General features: G+C 35.3%; 1 protein-coding gene across 1 annotated transcript in view; it reads right to left on the bottom strand.

Moving 5' to 3' along the window:
* Oseg5 (intraflagellar transport protein Oseg5) overlaps nucleotides 1-22,687 on the bottom strand; it is a 140,755-nt gene that overhangs the window by 32,747 nt on the left and 85,321 nt on the right. The window lies entirely within an intron of this gene.

Genomic DNA, 22,687 nt, shown 5'->3' with positions numbered 1-22,687 from the left:
TTATTCTGTTGGTTTTATATTACTACAAACCATTGTTTGTCTGCCGCTTGGCCAATGAACTCCAAATTATGTGAGTGTGTATGTTTAATTATCAGTGAAAGGAACAATCAAATAATTAAAATTTTTTTAAGTTAAACGGTTTTATTGAAAACAATACTTACATGAAGTATTATAATACTAAAATATAGAAAATAATTAGGTAGGTCCTAGGTACTAGTCATCACACTCCTCATCAATCTAGGGCGTTGATCACACAATTAAATAAAAGCGTTGGGCGCGTGAAATTTCTATATGAGGCGTAGCATAGCCTGATTAATGTTCAGTTGGTCTTATATATGACTATCAGTAGAAATTGCACGCGCCCAACGCTTGCATTGTCATCGTGTTCTGAACTATATTCCAAGTTCCAAGCTTGTAGCTTATCGGGAAGTTACTTAAATTTCGATTACAAAATTTGTGCTAGCCAGCCAACCAATCAACCAGCCTGTCAAGTCAAGCTAAATAAAACCGTTTAATAATAATAAAACCGTTTAATAAGTATACATAGATATATGTATGTACATACATAATTACGTCCTACGCACCGTTTAATACGCTTTGTGTACGTAGTTTGCCAGTCGTTAAACAGACAACCCTAAATATCGTAAAATCAAAATTCACGAATATGTAAGATACTTTTCTCGGTGGTACTACGTAAAAGTTAAATGTATTAAAATATTTTCCATTGGCCTGTTGTGTCGTGCCTTACGCCCAGTGCACGGACCTATAAAATGAGAATGTTGTTAGACGAAAAATTAAAATAGTGGTAGAAGTTGGTAGATTTTTTTTTTTCAAGAAAACAATAGCTACATTTTATATTTGTACAAAAGAATTCATATTTTATTGTAAAACAAATAAAGCACATTTCACGGAAATAATACTTTAAAAAAAATGTGTAAAGAAAACAAAAAAATTTATGTAAATTTGTATATACATAGCTTATGCCTATATCATACTTGCTTTTTTCCTGTATTTTGAGCTTGAAATACTGATGCCTCTTTACCGATACGCCTCATTACAACAACAATTTTCCAATGTATCTTCCAGTATTTTTCTGCCACAAAATAACCGAATTCGGCATATTATCGTTTACTTAAAACTTTTTTTATTATCGTTCAAAATTATCCACAAACAAGTAAGGAAGGCTAAGTTTGGGTGTAACCGAACATTACATACTCAGCTGAGAGCTATAGAGACAAAATAAGGAAAATTACCATGTAGGAAAATGAACCTAGGGTAACCCTGGAATGTGTTTGTATGACATGTGTATCAAATGGAAGGTATTAAAGAGTATTTTAAGAGGGAGTGGACTATAGTTCTATAGGTGGACGCCATTTAGGGATATCGCCATAAAGGTGGACCAGGGGTGACTCTACAATTTGTTTGTACGATATGGGTATCAAATGAAAGGTGTTAATGAGTATTTTAAAAGGGATTGGGCCTTAGTTTTATAGGTGGACGCCTTTTCGAGACATCGTTAAAAATGAGGACCAGGGTTGACTCCAGAATGCATTTGTACAATATGGATATCAAACCAAAGGTGATATTGAGTATTTTAAAAGGGAGTGGGCCTTAGTTCTATAGGTGGACGCCTTTTCGAGATATCGCCATAAAGGTGGACCAAGGGTGACTCTAGAATTTGTTTGTACGATATGGGTATCAAATGAAAGTGTTAATAAGTATTTTAAAAGGGATTGGGCCTAAGTTCTAAAGGTGGACGTCTTTTCGAGATATCGCCATAAAGGTGGACCAGGGGTGACTCTACAATTCGTTTGTACGATATGGGTATCAAATGAAAGGTGTTAATGTGTATTTTAAAAGGGATTGGGCCTTAGTTTTATAGGTGGACGCCTTTTCGAGACATCGTTATAAAGGTGGACCAGGGTTGACTCTAGAATGCATGTGTACAATATGGATATCAAACCAAAGGTGATATTGAGCATTTTAAAAGGGAGTTTGCCTTGGTTCTATAGGTGGACGCCTTTTCCAGATATCGCTATAAAGGTGGACCAGGGGTGACTCTATAATGTGTTTGTACGATATGGGTATCAGATTAAAGGTATTAATGAGGTTTTTAAAAGGTAGTGGTGGTAGTTGTATATGTGAAGGCGTTTTCGAGATATCGACCAAAATGCGGACCAGGGTGACCCAGAACATCATCTGTCGAGTACCGCTAATTTATTTATATATGTAATACCACGAACAGTATTCCAGCCATAATTTCAAGGGCTTTTGATTTCGCCCTGCAGAACTTTTTCATTTTCTGCGACTTAATATGGTAGGTGTCATGCCCATTTTACAAAGTTTTTTTCTAAAGTTATATTTTGCGTCAATAAACCAATCCAAATACCATTTTTCATCCCTTTTTTCGTATTTGGTATAGAATTATGGCATTTTTTTAAATTTTTCGTAATTTTCGAAATCGAAAAAGTGGGTGTGGTCATAGGCGGCTTTCGGCCATTTTTTACACCAATATAAAGTGAGTTCAGATAAGTACGTGAACTGAGTTTAGCAAAGATATATCGATTTTTGCCCAAGTTATCGTGTTAACGGCCGAGCGGAAGGACAGACGGTCGACTGTGTATAAAAACTGGGTGTGGCTTCAACCGATTTCGCCCTTTTTCGCAGAAAACAGTTATCGTCATAGAATCTAAGCCCCTACCAAATTTCACAAGGATTGGTAAATTTTTGTTCGACTTATGGCATTAAAAGTATCCTAGACAAATTAAACGAAAAAGGGCGGAGCCACGCCCATTTTTATATTTTCTTTTCTTTTTGTATTTTGTTGCACCATATCATTACTGGATTTGAATGTTGACATAATTTACTTATACACTGTAAATATATTAAATTTTTTGTTAAAATTTTACTTAAAAAAAAATTTTTTTTTAAAAGTGGGCGTTGTCCTTCTCCGATTTTGCTAATTTAAGATCATCATGCTAACTTCAACGACTGCCAAATTACAGCTTGCAAAACTTTTAAATTACCTTCTTTTAAAAGTGGGCGTTGCCACGCCCATTGTCCAAAATTTTACTAATTTTCTATTCTCCGTCATAAGTTCAACTCACCTACCAAGTTTCATCGCTTTATCCGTCTTTGGTAATGAATTATCGCACTTTTTGTGTTTTTCGAAATTTTCGATATCGAAGAAGTGGGCGTGGTTATAGTCCGATTTCGTTCGTTTTAAATAGTAATCTGAGATGAGTGCCCAGGAACCTACGTACCAAATTTCATCAAGATACCTGAAAATCTACTCAAGTTATCGTGTTAAGGGACGGACGGACAATCAAATTTTTTTTCGGTACTGATGATTTTGATATATGGAAGTCTATGTATATCTGTCTCGATTCCTTTATACCTGTACAACCAACCAATATCCAATCAAAGTTATTATACTCTGTCAGCTCAACTGAGTATAAAAACTAATGAAAATATCGCAGGAAAATATTTGCGAGCTCATTTACTACATTTTTTTCATAAACAAATTTGTAATAAAAACCGAATTTTCAACAAAAAAAAAAAACTGTCAGAAAAAAACAAAAGAAAAATCTAGTTCCATACGGGTGTTATTAAATACAAGGAACAAAATTACCTTCTACAAAGTAAATTTTTTTATAAAATCTTATTAATTTAATTGGAGGCTGAAATAAAGTCCGTCCGATACAATACTCTTTTATTAATATTTGATTGGAAATGCGTGAAATTTTTAATCCATTACGCTTGGCGGTTTTTATGTCGTTCATTATAGAGAACTACCTTTCTGCGGCTGCACTACTGTGAGGTAATATTGCTAAGGAGCACATTTATTCACCCAAATTGCCTTTTAGAAGACTTTTTTCAGTTCCCAATTTTTTCCATCCTTCAAGAATATCGTCGGAAAATATCTTTTCTATTATTTCCTTATCATATAACATTAATGATCGCCATTCGTTTCCATGGGAACAATCATTGTCATTTGACTAGAATTAATATTTTTTTCATCAAAGTTTTTCAAAAGGTGTAACTTTTCATCTTCGGAATTGAATTTTTTGATTGTTCTGATTTTCTCAAATCGACCACGTGATGCAATAAAACCAGACAGGTAGAAAGAAGTCAGTAGCACAACAATAAAAATTGGACGGTCCTCATAATCCGTTAATGAATTTTAAAGTAGTAGGGGGACATTTTTTAACACTTTAGCAATACAAATTTCGGAAAAAAGGCAAACGAAAAAAGAGGAAATGGAGAAGGGAAAGAAGAGGAAGAAGGAGGGAAGTCAGACAAGTTAGAGGTTAACGAGAAGAATAAGAATAACAAAGGGATAAGATTAAGAGTAATAGGAAAGAGTAAGAACAAAAGGGAGAAGAAAGAACGGTTTGATCATAAGGCTGGAATTATTTCATGTTATTCTAAACATTTACAGAGTTAGTCAGAATTGTTTAAAATAAAGATCTTATAAGCCAAAGGCATGTAGTTGCTGTAGCAATAAAGACACTCCACGAATTTTTTGGGATCTTATCGATGTTGATGGTCCTTTGCCGAATATAGATTCGGTACGCTCTAGTAACAAGCACCATTAAGATATAAACGCGATGACCTCGGTAACGATTTAATATGACCACATTGAACCTTCTAAGCCATCCCTCCTCCACTCCCTACACTCAGAGAAAAAATCGTTCTAAAACGAACGAAACAAGTTCAAAATTAAGAACATTCGTTGACAAAAGTCTGCTAAGTACGTTTTTTCTTAACTCTTGACCGATGGACTTATTTTAAGAACAGTCTTTCCAAGTACACCCTTCGTATTTTATGATCACTTTGATATTGATGTGTGAACCTTCTGCGCTCATTTCAAGCACTACTTGGGCTTGATTTAAGATTTTTCGTTCTCACGGTTCGAGAACGATTTGTGGTCGATTTAACAGTTTTCGGTCTCAATTCAAGAACGGTTTGTACTTGATCATTGGTGGGAGTGGGAGGGTACCATTTATTTATTTTTTTATTAATAAATAATTTTTTTGTCATTAATAAAAAATATTAATAACAAAAAAACTATGATGCAATCTGAATATATATTTAAAACATTTCATAGCAAGTTTGAGAATTACCTGTGCATATGTGAATAGAACTGAATGAAAAATAAGAGTTAAAAAAATAGAATAAAAAAAATTGTTTTAAAAAACTTAAGAGTTTGACGGTGATCGAACTCGCGCAACACGATCACAACCAGAACATCATAGCCGCTGGGCCACTACAACTGCTTGATAGCTTGTGCCAAATGTTGTATTTGACATTGTAGTGCACGCGAATTATACTGTTTCATTTTTCTTGAACTTAATTTAAGAACATTGTTCTCATTAATAGAACATTTGTTCATATTTTAAGACCAGCCGCATCACTGAAATTATATGTCCATATTACAGACGTGCTCAACTATACCATAACGATATACCATCGATTCGCGTAGACTTTGGTAATGATGGCGTTCACATAATACAGCCTAAATCGGTTCAATTTCCTTCTAAATTTAATCACGGCACACCTGAAAGAAGAATGCTCTCGATTTTCCTGTCGTAGGCTTCAACTGTGCACAAAATGCAGGGAACTACTGTAGATCATGCTGTTATTCATCTAGGCTGCAAATTATTTTCTGCTGGTGAAGCTTATGTTGCTTTAAGCCGAGTTAGGTCTTTAGCAGGTCTTCGAATCGAAGAACTTGACTGTTGACTTCGAAAAAACCTTGTAATGTTCATGCATTAAAAGAAATGGATAGGATGAGAAACGTTACAAATAACTAAGTAAAGATTACATAACTAATTTAAACAATATTTTACCCTACTAAAAATTAAAAAAAAATTGATATTTAAATTAAATTTAAGAAGAAAGCTTTCTAAGAAAAAGCTTTTATTACTTGTTAAATTAACGAACTAAAAAGTAATTAAACTTAAAGAAAAAAATCTTTTTTAAAAATAAGCTTTTATTATTGGTTAATAAAATTAACTAAAAAGTAAAAAATAAATTGACTGTAAAGAAATGTAACACTTTATAAGTTAATTGTAACCTTTAACGATAATCAGGCTTTTTCGTCTGCGACAAAAAAAAATCCATATTTTACATAATTATATATTTTTAACATTAAAAGTTTACACCTAAATTATTAAATCTTACTGTTCATATCACAGTCCTAATCGAGGGAGCCCGCGATTTAGAGGTACTATGACATTTTTTTTAATTCAGGAGAGTCTTTAGTTGTGTAGAGGGCAATTGTCATACCCCTGGGTGACTAGGGTCTGGAGATATAGGCCAAAACGTGGGCCAGTGATACCTAGACAGTTTTTATATAATATGGATATCAAATGAAAGCTGTTGATGAGTGCTTTAGTACAGAGTAATATATTATCCAGAGACGGAATGGGACTGGGATTAGGACTAGGACTGGGACTGAGACTCGGGGTGGGACTAGGACTGAGACTCGGAGTGGGACTGGGACTGGGACTGAAATAAAATGCATACCACCCTCTGGGACAGGCAATAGGGATGCAGAAGAATGAGAAGAAATTGAGAGAAGAGAAAAGAGAGAAGGAGATTGAGAAAGAGATAGAATGAGACGAAGATGGAGATAGGTGAAGCGAAAAAGACGGAGGGAGGAGTGAATAAAAGGATTAAGAAAAAGTGAAGAGGGGGGGGGGGGGGGGGGAGGGCAGAGTCAGACGGAAAAAGCTTATTAAAATGTATGCGGATAGGCCAAATTTAGGGCAGGACAATGTCTGCCGGGTCTTCTAGTATATAAATAAAATGCTTATGGAAGTTTTTAATTTTCATATGGATGTGCAATGCAAAGGCACTTTAATATGATGAACAAGCACTTCGGTATAAGAAAAAAAAAACAAAATTACACTAATAAATTGACAACAAAAAATTATTCTAAAATATTATGCCACTAAAAAAAGTGCTCAAAGTTGTTTCATTAAGAAAATATAAAAGAGTCCAGCCCTTTAAGGCTTTCACCTCGGAATTCGAGAAAATACTTGGAAACTTGCAAATGCCTCTGTTTTGACATTATGTTGATAGTGTTGCGATGTTCCAGACCCGGGTTCTTAAACATTTAGTACTTCCTACGTTTGGCTCGAGCTTCGCGCTCAGATCGAAGATGAACATCATGAAATTCTCCACAGGTCCAGCCTTAAGTACTTTGCGTGTTCTCAACCATTTCTGAGTTAAGGCTCGAGCAGTTGCTCCAACTTTGCATCGACCTAAATTATATATTAATAAAGCGAACTCATTGTATTTGGACTGACATTTGGGTTGCCAGCAACAATGATTCAAAATTTTTAGAAATGGGCATGGCTCCGCCCTTTTTATAATCAGTTTTTCACCACATATATTTATATATATTATATTTATTTATTTATTACCACTCTAAGAGCCTAGTTAAAAACTTAAAAATATGATTGCATTAATTAACAATGTGTACTTAATCTAAATTTTTAAATTAAAAAAAAAAAAAAATTTTAATTATGACACATGTAACACTAATGCATTAATCTCAACGAATATATCATTTAATCGGCCTAGATTTGGTGTAGTCATACAACCGTCTGCTAAATAAGTTTCTATCACAATTTTTTATATATTCAGGTAGTTCGTTGAAGTATTTCAACCCTTTGTAAAAAAGGCTATTTTGTTCCGATTCTGTTTTATAATTTGGCAATTTAAAATTATTTCTCTGCCTTGTATTTATATCATGGACCTCGTAATTAAATGTAATACCTGTTCTGAGATACTCTGGCAAAATTCCGTGCATTATATTATAAATAAATTTCATTGTGTTGAAGAATATTTGTTGTTTAACGCTCATCCAATTTAAACTTAGAAGCATGTCTTTTATAGGAGTATCATAACGTTTGCTTAAAATAAAGCGCATTGCTTTATTTTGCCTTTTATGCACTTATCAATTTGCGAATCTTTCATAATAAAAAATATTGTTGAGCAATAAATAAAGTAAGGATCAACTATGGATCTATTTATTGTAATAGCTTCAAAATTAGCAATGTTTTTTCTTGAAATAAGCACGTATTTAATTTTAAGTTTGTTTGTACACAGCCAGATATAAAGTGCGTTTAAGTCACTTTGTAACTTGATTCTTATATCATTTTCATTTTTGCCATTTATAGAAATTAGAGCATCATCAGCGAAAAGTTTTATGGAGCTGAATTTCAAAACAGAATTTATATCATTAATATAAATGTTGAATAAAATTGGTGCAAGAACAGAGCCTTGGGGTAGGCCAATCCACTTCGGCTGATATTATCGAACCAATTACTGTTCTTTGTTTGCGATTTGTTAAGAAATCTTTAAACCAATCCAGTTCAACATCTCTAATACCAATTCCTTCCAATTTTCTTAATAATATTTTTTTATCTATAGTTTCGAAGGCTCCTTTAAGATCAATGAAAACTGCTATTATTGCCTTTTTATTATTAAGTTCTTCTTTCCATTCAGCTAAAACCATATTCAAAGCTGTTTCACAGGAATGTTTTTTTCTAAATCCTGATTGTTGAGGTATGAGTATATTTTTTTCTTCCAAGTATTGAACCAACTGTTTTTTACCACAAGTTCTAAAATCTTTTCATCACTGGCCAATGTATTTATCGGACGTAACTCCTCTGCTTTTATTGTGTTATTAACTTTTTCGATTGGCACAATGGTAGAGGTTTCCAAATCCTCGGAGCTATGCCACTACTTAAACTTTCATTTATGATTTGCGCATAGAAGTATCCCAGATATGATATCATGTCTTCAAGAACACCATCTGATAACAGCTTTTTACCACCTCGCTTAGATTTAAACGTCATGATAATTTTGATGACATCGTCTGTACTAACTTTTACAAATTTGAAAATCCCATTTAACTGAATAGGAAAATTTACTTCTGTATAAAATTCTTCTATATTATTGCAAATATCCTCAATGATATCAACAAAATATTTATTTAGATTGTTAGCAGTTTCAGATTCATCCATATATGCTGTACCGTTTATCAAAATTTTCTTGAAAGAAGACTCTTCATTAAGCCTAATTATTGCGAATTTCAAATATTTCCACATCGCTTTACGATCTTTACTATTCATCTGTATGTTATGCTCCATATGCTTAATTTTTTTAATTTTTACTAGCTTTTTATATTCTTTTTTTATGTTTTTATACTCATCCCATTCTCCGGATATTTGAGCTAGTTTATAAAGTTCTAATTTATATTTATTCATGTTGGCTAACTCTTTGTCATACCATTTATTAATTAACTTTAAGTTTACTATCTTTTCATACGTTAAGTTGCGCATGGCATTTAAATCATTGCTATTAACCAGCCCTACTTTGGACTCTAAATCACCAGCCCTACTTTGGACTCTAAATCAATTCTATTAAAGTTGCTAAAATCGCACAAGCGCAATTGATTAATCAGTGCTTCCGTATTATAATACTCCCAAGAAGTAATTTTTTTAAGGCTTCTCATTTTTGTCTTAGGACTGCTTTTAATTTTAAATTGGATGGTTTCATGATCTGATATTTGGTGTTCATCTAACTTTTCACAATCTATATCATCAGTATTCGAAAAGAGTAAATCAATTTTAGTTTTTGATGTCGCAGTTATACGGGTATCAAAATCAACTTTTTGATTCATTGAATATGATTTAAATAGATCGATTAGTTGAATGCTATAAGTTGAGCTATTATTCAAATTGATATTAAAATCACCTACAAGAATATTGCTATCCGACAGTTCGCAAGTACTACCTAGGACGTTGCGCAAATAGTTAATAAAATCGGCATCACTTGTACTAGGAGAGTCATAAATCACTCCAATTTGCCATTTTGGGTTGAAGTGCTTCAATTTAATAAAAATACACCAAAGATTTTTATCTATTGCTTTGTTGAATTTAATGTTATATTCAATTGAATTATGTACGTAAATCAGCACACCGCCAGTATGTCTACTATGTGAATCGCATCGCACTAGTTTGTAAGTATGTATATTTAACTCTGAATTTGAAATTTCATTAGTGGTACATATCTCAGCACATAATATTATAGCTGGATTTTTTATTTCAATAAGTCTTTCGAGTTCCTCTTTATTGCCTAAAATACTATTAATATTAAGATAAAGACAAATAGGATATTGATTTCTTGATTGCTACTTTCTAGTTCTGGATTTACTTTCAATATATCTTTTATATGCGGGGCATTCCTGACTAAAGGCAGTATGGTGTATATCCGCTTCCAATAGTTTTTTATGTACAAGCTCACAACAATTAACACACTTAAAAATACTTGATGAGCAATCTTTTAAGTCATGATTTCCTGCACATTTACTACATGCTTTTTTGTTAATGCATTCAACAGCCTTATGATTAAAACCTAAACATTTAAAGCATCTAAATACTCTTACGTACTCAATGGTAATGCAAGAGTCCCACTCTATATTTATTCTCTTTTGGTGCAAAATATTTTCAAACGTCTCTGCATCTGTTTCAACAAGTGCATTAAAACATTCTTCTCTACGACTATAGTTCTCAAAAATCTTTACAACTTTAAACTCTTTACCCTCATATATACTATTCTGTTTCGTAATGCATTCTACTAAGCGCTCACTGCTTAGTCTCTCTGTTAAACCAATCACTTTAAATATTTTCTTCATTTCTCTCTTGTCTTTAGTTTTCTCTGCCTCGAACTCTTTTCCAATTTGTTCCGCTATTTTCTTCTGCAGTAGTTCGCATGACTCTTTATTCTTGCATTGAACATTTCCGAAATACAAAAAAAAAAAGTCTACATAGGATTTCTAGATCAAAGCTAGTGTTACAACTCCCAACACGTTTTCCACACAACATTTTTATTCAGCACAAAAATTTAGTATGATAACCATAAAACAAATACCTTAATGTTTCAAATTTGAACAATTTAATAAAAAGGATCAAATCAGAAGAACCAAGGACAGAACACTACATGTTTGGTTAAAATTAACTAAAGTGACACCAATACCCAAGACTTCGATCACAATATTCTATCTTGGAAAATATTCATTACCAAGAACTTGTTAAGGACCCTGTAAAATAAAACTGATTTTACTCAAACCAATTAGAAGTGATGGTCTATCGTGATGCCAAGGCTCTTGCTATTTAGTCAACTGGTGCGGAAAAGAAAGATTAGTCGTTCAAATATGCCTTTTTAATGTAATTGAATATATATTACAAAGTGTCCACTAAACATGCAAACCATAAATTATGTCGGAAATTGCTGACGACCCAACTAATTAAAACCCCTTTAGGAATGTAAGTATGTACAGATACGCAAACAATCAAAATAGTTCAACGCACTCAACAGATTGTTTTATAAATACCTACGTTTACACAAAAATAACATGAAACTTTATGATTAATATATATTTGTGCGGTTGTGTGTGTGCTTTCATGCAGGCCATCATTAAACCCATTAAACCTCCTTCGTTAAACAGTCTTGGGATGGAACACAAACTTTCCGGAGAATATTTCTTTTGAATACTCCTTGTTTGCCAGGCCTACTCAGTCCGAATACCACATGTTGGTTACCAGGCTGACACTCATTCCGTTTTTAACACTAGTTCCGAGTTTTTCCGAGTAGTTTATAACACTAGTTCACTATTCAGAATCTATATCCTAGATCAATCATCTTTACTAAAGCAGTGAAATTCTAAAAATGTATTAAAAAAATACTTCCAAAGAAATGAATTCCGAGATCATTTTCTAATTTTCTGCTACAAAGCTAATCAATTTTTGCTGTGGAGTTTTTAACGACAGAAAATATACTCGGAGATCTTGCTAGACCCTTACGTAGGGTGACCCCGTTTAGAAACACTGTTCTAAAGTATTTTTATTTGTCTTGGCAGTATGGAGACCAGCATACTACCCCTATATATTTCCTGTAGGGAAACTGCACAAACAGCCATGACTTTTAGCAATTCCTCTTGTATCTTTATTCCAAATCAAAAATTTGTTTTGTTAGAAGATATCTAAATATGAATTTTTGCTTGGTGCATTTGTCTTTCTTTCCCTGAACGGTATTTTCCAAATCTATGAACATTTTCATTCATAAGGAAGCTGTGTCGTATTTCAGGCTGATATCTGCACCTATGTACATGATCTCGTACCATATTGTAACGAATTTTGGGAAATTCCTCTTATTTGCAACCTTCTACTAACGTTCGAATCACTATGTTAAATAAATAACTCCACTATTCAATAATGCAAAATGGACTTTATTCAAGTACTTCAAAATACTACTACTTCTCGACAGATAGCGTGCTTAAATCAAACTAATTCTGATTGCTCGGATTGCGCTCTTTTATACTCTTCGATTTCCTCGTTCCATACTTCTAGGCGCTTCTATTTCTAGAATTTACTCGTTCACCAGCTATAACTACAGATGCACGATTTTATAGCTTCTCGCAAAGCCCATGCGCGTGTATATGTGAGTGATACTTGCAGAAATGATTGCATACTTTCGGGAGTATCTCAGATATATGCATGTGTTTGTTTTTCTCTCTCTGCTGCGTGTACGTACATATGTGTTGACATAATGATTGATTCGTTTATGTAGATACAAGTGACTGCTTGTTTTATTGTTGTTGTGGCTTCATTTACTAGCATCAAACTAGTGATGTGAGTATAACTTATAACGTTTTCTTTTCTGGCTATAGTGTTACGCTTTTGTACGCCGCGCAAGGGTTGTTGTTCTATTTTAAAAAAACAGGTAACGCCTTTACGGGGTATTTCGTTCTCGCAACGCAAAAGTGTTACACTTTTACCCTGTTAAAAATGGCGGTGTGTCAGTGCAACTCTGTGAAACTCTCAATTCGCTCTTGAGTTCCACATATACTCTGTTAATATGAGTGCACAGATCACCTACCAGATTGCGCATTCACGAGTTCAAAATTGCTTCGTTCTGCTCATCTACGTCACAGTTGACTGTTTGAGCGAATGAGAGAAAAAAGAGAAAAAACAAGTAAAGAAGGTTAAGTTCGGGTGTAACCGAACATTACATACTCAGTAGGGTGTCCCTTATTTTTAGAAGTCTTTTTTTTTGTAACGCATACCCTTCAGATCGGTTCTCCTTAATCCAATATACTCAATAAAAAAATATAAGCTCATTACGAAAACTCTAAACCGTGCCGAATTACGTTGGAAACAAGTTGGTTCAGGTTCAACGGTTAACATTCGATCAAATTCTTTTTATTTGAAATGAGGTGTTCTATAAACAAATTTTTACGATTTGGGTTTTATATATTATATTCTAAATAAAGTGTACTAATATTTAGAATATAATTTTACGAGTAGTATCAGTGGTGTAGATGGGAGGGATTTTAGGGAATGGATCCCTCCCATGGGCTTCGATGCCAAATACCTTAAATTGAAACCTAAATATGTGGGTAGTTGTTTTTCTGAAGATTTCATGATTTCATCCCCATATAGTGAGTACATTGATTTGGGATACTTGGATACAGTGGCGAATTTGCGGGGGGGGGGGGGGGGGGAGGAGGTGCGGGTTCAAACCCTCCCCGTAGGACTCGATTTTCTATGGAAAAAGACAAAAAAAGGCAATTTTACTGGCAAAAGAACTCTTTGAAAGCCAAATACCACCAAATACCACGCAAATGCTCTTTCGAAACAACAAATTGTTCCATATGGATCACATTGTTATTAAATTTTCATGTTAAATGTTCATCCGTCAGTGGCGCCACCTTCTGTATTAGAACAACAACGCAACGCAGTGCAGCTTTATACAGAAATATAGCCCGGCTACATTCAAAACGACGACTGCGAACGACAACGGCGAAAAACTGAAGCTTGACGATAATTGCCGCCAAGCACCGACGACTGATTATAATGAAAGCGACAACGACAGTTCTGCATTAGCTCAAACAACAACAAAAAATTTAGAAAAAAGTATTGCATGTGTTAAAAAAATTTATAACAAATCAATTTCAACACATATTTAAGGCTATTTGCATTTATTTTGATTTTTATTCACAAAAAGAAAAAAGGACGCCACGACCGTCGCCTGTCAAAATAGAAATAGATCTAATCTAGCGACAGCGGCACTCATGATTAATTGCCGCTTTGTCGTGTCGTACGCAAAAAATTCCTCCCCATAAGAACATGTGTAAAAATAATTTGACAGATGCCGCACCGTCGTTGTCGTCTTGAATCTGTTTTCCCTAATACGCTAGCTTTTTCCAAATAAAAACAATTTGATAATATTAGGCCAACTGATTTGGTGGCGTTTCTTATTAATAGAAAAAAATTTCTACATAACTGTTCGTTCAAATAAGACATGCACGGATTATTATTCTTGAGTTGTCGGGTTTTTCATTTCGAAAATGTCAGTGGAACTAAGAAGCAATAAAAACAGTATATTTCTGGTGGGTGAGATTAATCACCAAATAACAGGCGCAAAATTACCGTCGAATCGTCAAATTCTTGCGGTTCTGTTTTTCAACATTCGCGAAATAAAGTTAACTATTAGTGAAAGTGCAAATCTTGTGGCTCGGGAGTGCATTATATTCTGGGAAAAAGCTAGAATACCCACCAGAGCTTTCCCTAATTGTGTTAAAAAAATTGTGGATCTTTATCAGTTCTGCCAAGAGCTGCAAAAAAATTGTAAAAAGATACCGGATTTTTATAAACGTCGCGAGGAGGAGTTTCAACAGGATTTGGATAATTTATTCGATATCGCACATGCTGATGCGCTCAACAGAATTAAAATAGAAGAAGATAAAGTATTCTTACGTAAACAGAGAGAGCCAGGCCGCCCAGGTTGCTTAATGGGTGTAGACAAAAAGTTGGCTGTAATTGAAGAAAAGGCAAGGTTAAGACAACTAGCAAAAGAGAAATATAGATTAAAACAAATGCCCTCAGATGCCGTATCGACATCTGTTGCTGCTTACAAGGATATGACACATACAGAATTAGATGACCAATCTGCAAGCTCTGAAGAAAGTCTGAACGAACCGACTCCTTCCACTTCTCAATCAATTCGTTCTTTAAGTGCAGTAGCAAAAAGAGGAAGAAAAAATTTCATCACGTCAAAATTGGTTGCGACTTTAGACAGATGTCAACTCAGCATTCGAGATTCTGTTTATGTAGTTCAAGCTGTAGTGGAAGCACTAGGTCTTAACTGTGACGATTACCCAATCAACAAATCCTCTATTCAACGCATTCGAACGCAAATGAGAAAACATAGAGCAGAATCCATTAAATCTGATTTTCAGAATAACATACCCGAAGTTGTTGCTGTTCATTGGGATGGAAAACTGTTACCTAGTCTCAACGTAAAAAGCTCTAAAGAAGAACGCTTGCCAATCGTTATTTCGTTTGAAGAGAAAGAACAAATTCTTGCAGTCCCGAAATTAGAGAGCTCTTCCGGCTAAAATCAAGCAAATGCAGTACTAAATACGCTAAATGATTGGAACCTTAATGATAAGGTACAAATAATGTGCTGTGATACGACAGCATCTAATACAGGTCGCTTGAATGGAGCTTGTGTGCTTTTGGAGCAAGCATTAGAAAGGAATTGTTACTTTTTGCTTGTCGTCATCATGTTTACGAACTTGTGCTCAAAAGTGTATTTCAAACTAAAATCCAAGAGGACAGTACCAGTCCCGAGATTCCACTATTTAAAAAGTTCAAAGATAACTGGAAGAATATTAATCCTAATGCTATCGAACCCTGCTCTAATTTCGTAAAACAACACTTTTGTGAGACCATGATAAATGAATTGGTGGAGTTTTATTACAACGAACCGGAGAAGTCAATTGTACGAGATGATTATCGGGAACTGATTGAACTAGCTATTATTTTTTTGGGAGGAAACTCTGAGAATAAAATTAAAATAGACCTCCAGGCGCATTGTATCAAGCTCGGTGGATGGCAAGAGCTATTTACTCTATAAAGATATGTTTCTTGCAGTCTCAATTTAAAATGAGCGTCAAGGACGAACAAGCGCTTAAGCCCTGGCTAAGATGCAGTTTAGCAGTAAAAGCGCCGAATCAAGACTTACTCTTTTTAAAGACCCTGAAGGATTACGAAAGAGTTGACAAGTTGATTTCCAAAGCAGCTTTAGGAAAATTCAGTCACCACCTGTGGTATTTATCAGAAGAAATAACCCTGCTATCAATTTTTTACGAAGACGTTGATGAACAAACCAAGAAGAACATTGTAATTAACTTAAAAAGAGAAAGCTTTGATGATTCCGGAAAGAGATACGTTCCATCGAAGGATGAAACGTCGATATCTTTATATGGTGAATATTTATTCATATGTATTAAGCTATGCTCACTATTTACTAAACGCTAAACTTTTGTTCTTGTTTTAGAAAAATCTTTGAGTGATTTCATCACTATTAGAAGCAAAAATATATTTTCGAGGCTAAAAGTTGACTGCAGTTTCCTTCAGGAAAATATATCTTCGTGGGAAGAAAACGTGGCCTATATAGAAGCAAAAAAGAAGATTTTGTGCTTAAAAGCAGTTAATGACACAGCTGAAAGAGCTGTTAAACTTCTGCAAGACTTTCATGGTTTGATAACCGCAGAAGAAGAACAAAAGCAGTTCTTTTTACGCTGTGTGCAAGAACATAGAGATATGTATCCAGATTGTAAAAAACAGACTTTAAAAAGAAAATGTTCTGAGTAATCCTATTAACAATACTGCTATTTTTGAGGCCCTGTCGGCACGGGTTAAAGTTTACGTGGAAAGTTAAAATTTGTTATTTAAGCAGAGGTTTGTATACTGAACCGAATTAGAGGGTATGCGTTTTGATAATTACAAAACGAAATATTTCGTTCATATAAGGGACACCCTAATACTCAGTTGAGAGCTATGGTGACACAACATAAGGGAAAATAACCATGTAGGAAAATGAACCGAGGGAAACCTTGGAATGTGTTTGTATGACATGTGTATCAAATGAAAGACATTAAAGAGTATTTTATGAGGGAGTGGCCATAGTTCTATAGGTGGACGCCATTTAGGGATATAGCCATAAAGGTGGATCAGGGTTGACTCTAGAATGCCTTTGTACGATATGGGTATCAAATTAAAGGTGTTAATAAGTATTTTAAAATGGAGTAATCCTTAGTTCCATAGGACGCCGTTTCGAGATATCGCCACAAAGGTGGAACGGGGGTGGCCCTAGAATTTGTTTGTACAATATGGGCATCAAACGAATGGTGTTAATGAGTATTTTAAAAGGGAGTGGGCCTTAGTTCTATAGGTGGGTGCCGTTTCGAAATATCGCCATAAAGGTGGACCAGGGTTGACTCTAGAATGTGTTTGTACGATATGGGTATCAAATTAAAGGTATTAATGAGGGTTTTAAAAGGGAGTGGTGGTTGTTGTATAGGTGGTCGCCTTTTCGAGATATCGCCATAAAGGTGGACCAGGGGTGACTCTAGACTTTGTTAGTACGATATGGGTATCAAATGAAAGGTGTTATTGAGTATTTTAAAGGGAGTAATCCTTAGTTCCATAGGTGGACGCCGTTTCGAGATATCGCCATAAAGGTGGACCAGGGGTGACCCTAGAATTTGTTTGTACAATATGGGTATCAAAAGAAAGGTGTTAATAAGTATTTTAAAAGGGAGTAATCCTTAGTCCCATAGGTGCACGTCGTTTCGAGATATCGCCATAAAGGTGGACCAGGGGTGACCCTAGAATTTGTTTGTACAATATGGGCATCAAACGAACGGTGTTAATGAGTATTTTAAAAGGGAGTGGGCCTTCGATCTATAGGTGGACGCCGTTTCGAAATATCGCCATAAAGGTGGACCAGGGGTGACTCTAGAATGTGTTTGTACGATATGGGTATCAAATTAGAGGTATTAATGAGGGTTTTAAAAGGGAGTGGTGGTTGTTTTATAGGTGGTCGCATTTTCGAAATATCGCCATAAAGGTGGACCAGGGGTGACTCTAGAATTTGTTTGTGCAATATGGGTATCAAAAGAAAGGTGTTAATGAGTATTTTAAAAGGGAGTAATCCTTAGTTCCATAGGTGGACGCCGTTTCGAGATATCGCCATAAAGGTGGACCAGGTGACCCTAGAATTTGTTTGTACGATATGGGTATCAAATTATAGGTATTAATGAGGGTTTTAAAAGGGAGTGGTGGTAGTTGTATAGGTGGTCGCTTTTTCGAGATATCGCCATAAAGGTGGGCCAGGGGTGAATCTATAATGCGTTTGTACAATATGGGCATCAAACGAAAGGTGTTAATGAGTATTTTAAAAGGGAGTGGGCCTTAGTTCTATAGGTGGACGCCGTTTCGAAATATCGCTATAAAGGTGGACCAGGGCTGACTATAGGATGTGTTTGTACGATATGGGTATCAAATTAAAGGTATTAATGAGGGTTTTAAAAGGGAGTGGTGGTAGTTGTATAGGTGGTCGCCTTTTCGAGATATCGCCATAAAGGTGGACCAGGGGTGACTCTAGCATACGTTTGTACAATATGGGTATCAAACGAAAGGTGCTAATGAGTATTTTAAAAGGGAGTGGGCCTTAGTCTTAGTTCTATAGGTGGACGCCTTTTCGAGGTATCGCAATAAAGGTGGACCAGGGGTGACTCTAGACTTTGTTTGTACGATATGGGTATTAAATGAAAGGTGTTAATGAGTATTTTAAAAGGGAGTGGGCCTTAGTTCTATAGGTGGACGCCTTTTCGGGATATCGCCATAAAGGTGGACCAGGGGTGACTCTAGAATATGTTTGTACGATATGGGTATCAAATGAAAGGTGTTAAGGAGTATTTTAAAAGGGCGTGGGGCTTAGTTCTATAGGTGAACGTCGTTTCGAAATATCGCCATAAAGGTGGACCAGGTGTGACTCTAGGATGTGTTTGTAGGATATCGGTATCAAATTAAAGGTATTAATGAGGGTTTTAAAAGGGAGTGGGGGTAGTTGTATAGGTGGTCGCTTTTTCGAGATATCGCCATAAAGGTGGACCAGGAGTGACTCTAGAATACGTTTGTACGATATGGGTATCAAATGAAAGGTGTTAAGGAGTATTTTAAAAGGGCGTGGGGCTTAGTTCTATAGGTGAACGTCGTTTCGAAATATCGCCATAAAGGTGGACCAGGTGTGACTCTAGGATGTGTTTGTAGGATATCGGTATCAAATTAAAGGTATTAATGAGGGTTTTAAAAGGGAGTGGTGGTAGTTGTATAGGTGGTCGCTTTTTCGAGATATCGCCATAAAGGTGGACCAGGAGTGACTCTAGAATGCGTTTGTACAATATGTGTATCAAACGAAAGGTGTTAATGAGTATTTTAAAAGGGAGTGGGCCTTAGTTCTATAGGTGGACGCCGTTTCGAAATATCGCCATAAAGGTGGACCAGGTGTGAGTCTAGGATGTGTTTGTACGATATGGGTATCAAATTAAAGGTATTAATGAGGGTTTTAAAAGGGAGTGGTGGTAGTTGTATAGTTGGTCGCCTTTTCGAGATATCGCCATAAAGGTGGACCAGGAGTGACTCTAGAATACGTTTGTACAATATGGGTATCAAACGAAAGGTGTTAATGAGTATTTTAAAAGGGAGTGGGCCCTAGTTCTATAGGTGGACGCCTTTTCGAGATATCGCCATAAAGGTGGACCAGGGGTGACTCTAGAATATGTTTGTACGATATGGGTATCAAATGAAAGGTGTTAATGAGTATTTTAAAAGGGAGTGGGCCCTAGTTCTATAGGTGGACGCCTTTTCGAGATATCGCCATAAAGGTGGACCAGGGGTGACTCTAGAATATGTTTGTACGATATGGGTATCAAATGAAAGGTGTTAATGAGTATTTTAAAAGGGCGTGGGGCTTAGTTCTATAGGTGGACGCCTTTTCGAGATATCGCCATAAAGGTGGACCAGGGGTGACTCTAGAATGTGTTTGTATGATATTGGTATCAAATTAAAGGTATTAATGAGAGTTTTAAAAGGGAGTGTGGTAGTTGTATATGTGAAGGCGTTTTCCAGATATCGACCAAAATGTGGACCAGGGGGACCCAGAACATCATCTGTTGGATACCGCTAATTTATTTATATATGTAATACCTGCAAAGATTTCAAGGGTTTTTTATTTCGCCCTGCAGAACATTTTCATTTTCTGCTACTTAATATCGTAGGTGTCACAACCATTTTACCAAGTTTTTTCCAAAGTTATATTTCGCGTCAATAAACCAATCCAATTACCATGTTTCATCCCTTTTTTCGTATTTGGTATAGAATTATGGCATTTTTTTCATTTTTCGGAATTTTCGATATCGAAAAAGTGGGCGTGGTCATAGTCGGATCTCGTTCATTTTTTACACCAAGATAAGGTGCGTTCAGATAAGTACGTGAACTAAGTTCAGTAAAGATATGTCGATTTTTGCTGTAGTTATCGTGTTAACGGCCATGCGGAAGGACAGACGGACGACCGTGTATAGAAATTGGGCGTGGCTTCAACCGATTTCGCCCATTTTCACAGAAAGCAGTTAGCGTCATAAAATCTATGCCTCTACCAAATTTCAAAAGGATTGGTAAATTTTTGTTCGACTTATGGTATTAAAAGTACCCTAGACAAATTAAATGAAAAAGGGCGGAGCCAAGCCCATTTTGAAATTTTCTTTTATTTTTGTATTTTGTTGCACCATATCATTACTGGAGTTGAATGTTGACATAATTTACTTATATACCGTAAAAATATTAAATTTTTTGTTAAAATTTTACTTAAAAAAAAATTTTTTTTAAAAGTGGGCGTGGTCCTTCTCCGATTTTGCTAATTTTTATTAAGCGTACATATAGTAATAGGAGTAACGTTCCTGCCAAATTTCATCATGATATCTTCAACGACTGCCAAATTACAGCTTGCAAAGTTTTTAAATTACCTTCTTTTAAAAGTGGGCGGTGCCACGCCCATTGTCAACAATTTTGCTAATTTTCAATTCTACGTCATAAGTTCAACTCACCTACCAAATTTCATCGCTTTATCTGTCTTTGGTAATGAATTATTGCACTTTTTCGGTTTTTTGAAATTTTCGATATCGAAAAAGTGGGCGTGGCTATAGTCCGATATCGTTCATTTTAAACAGCGATCTGAGATGAGTGCTCAGGAACCTACATACTAAATTTCATCAAGATACCTAAAAATTTACTCAAGTTATCGTGTTAACAGACGGACGGACGGACGGACGGACATGGCTAAATCAAATTTTTTTTCGATCCTGATGATTTTGATATATGGAAGTCTATATCTATCTCGATTCCTTTATACCTGTACAACCAACCGTTATGCAATCAAACTTAATATACTCTGTGAGCTCTTCTCAACTGAGTATAACAAGAGCTAAAGGAAAATGACGTAAGAATTGCCCATAAAAAAGGGATGATCTAATGTTTACATGCGCAATCTTCTTGTGTGATTTGTGATATGAGTGAATATGGTGGGTGAAATGTTCTTTGTATGCACTATAAATGTTGACAATTTTCTGGTGTAGGAGTAACACTATTAAGGCTTTACCATTTACTTAGTCAACAATTTATTTCAGAAAAGAAAACGCTATTAGTGTCACTAATATTCGTCACAATATGTAGCCATACCTAAGTGATGTTATGCTACAAAATATATCGGCTTGTGGCTATCATATGATATAACATGTGATTCCTTGTCATCTCATGTATATATAGTATAATATTGTATAGTAAGATACGTAGTGTGAATTAGAACCTATAATCGGAATGTGTTTATCATATGAAGCATGATGATATATGTTTAGTAAGACACAACATGTGTTTTCTTAATACATCATGTGATTTCTAATACATGACATATTTGTGTAATTTCCTGTCATAACATTCATCGTGTGATATCCTAAAACATCCCTTCTGTGAACCGCACTGGTTCAGAGCCAGCGCAGAACTATCGCAATAAGAGAAGGTACAAGTTCTAATTCTATACCTTCGCAGTGTTTTCAGCTGTTACTTGTATCATTGCGATGTCCTACGAAGTGGCAAAGCATTAAAGGGGGGCCGACGATATATCGTGTGAGTGCGCACCACATGCGATTCCTTGACATGAGATATATCGTATGATTTTGTATCATATGATAAATTATGATAATTTGAGTTCATAAGCCGTCAATGTGATTACTTATATTTTGCCTTCCTAAAATCATGTGACTCCCTTACATATGTCATGTGACTTCCTCTCAAAAGATTCATCATGTGATTTCCCAACACATAACACATAATGTGATTTTTTAACACATGATCCATCAAGACATTTTCTAATGCACAAAACATCTTGTGATTTTCTAACATACGATACATCATGTGATTTTCTAGCACAATATATCAAGTGAGTTCCCACCAAATCACCTGCGAAATAATACCTGTAGTTAGAGCCAATCGTGAAGTGACAGCCACATCGCATGATCAGCTCTATAAGAAGAGTAACCTGACCAAATTTTCACATTGCTTGAACCCACGTAATTTTTAAGCGTTGCAGCTAAATATCACTCTAACAAAAGTGTGCATGTAAATACTTTGTATATACATTTTTTAGAATGACTAGAAGTAATTTTTTAAACACACAAAAGTTCGACACGCATTCTTACACACGC

The sequence above is a fragment of the Eurosta solidaginis genome, chromosome 2 (genome assembly GCF_040869045.1).
Source record: "Eurosta solidaginis isolate ZX-2024a chromosome 2, ASM4086904v1, whole genome shotgun sequence".
In the NCBI taxonomy this organism is placed as follows: domain Eukaryota; kingdom Metazoa; phylum Arthropoda; class Insecta; order Diptera; family Tephritidae; genus Eurosta; species Eurosta solidaginis.
This window is presented reverse-complemented; position numbering and strand designations above follow the sequence as displayed.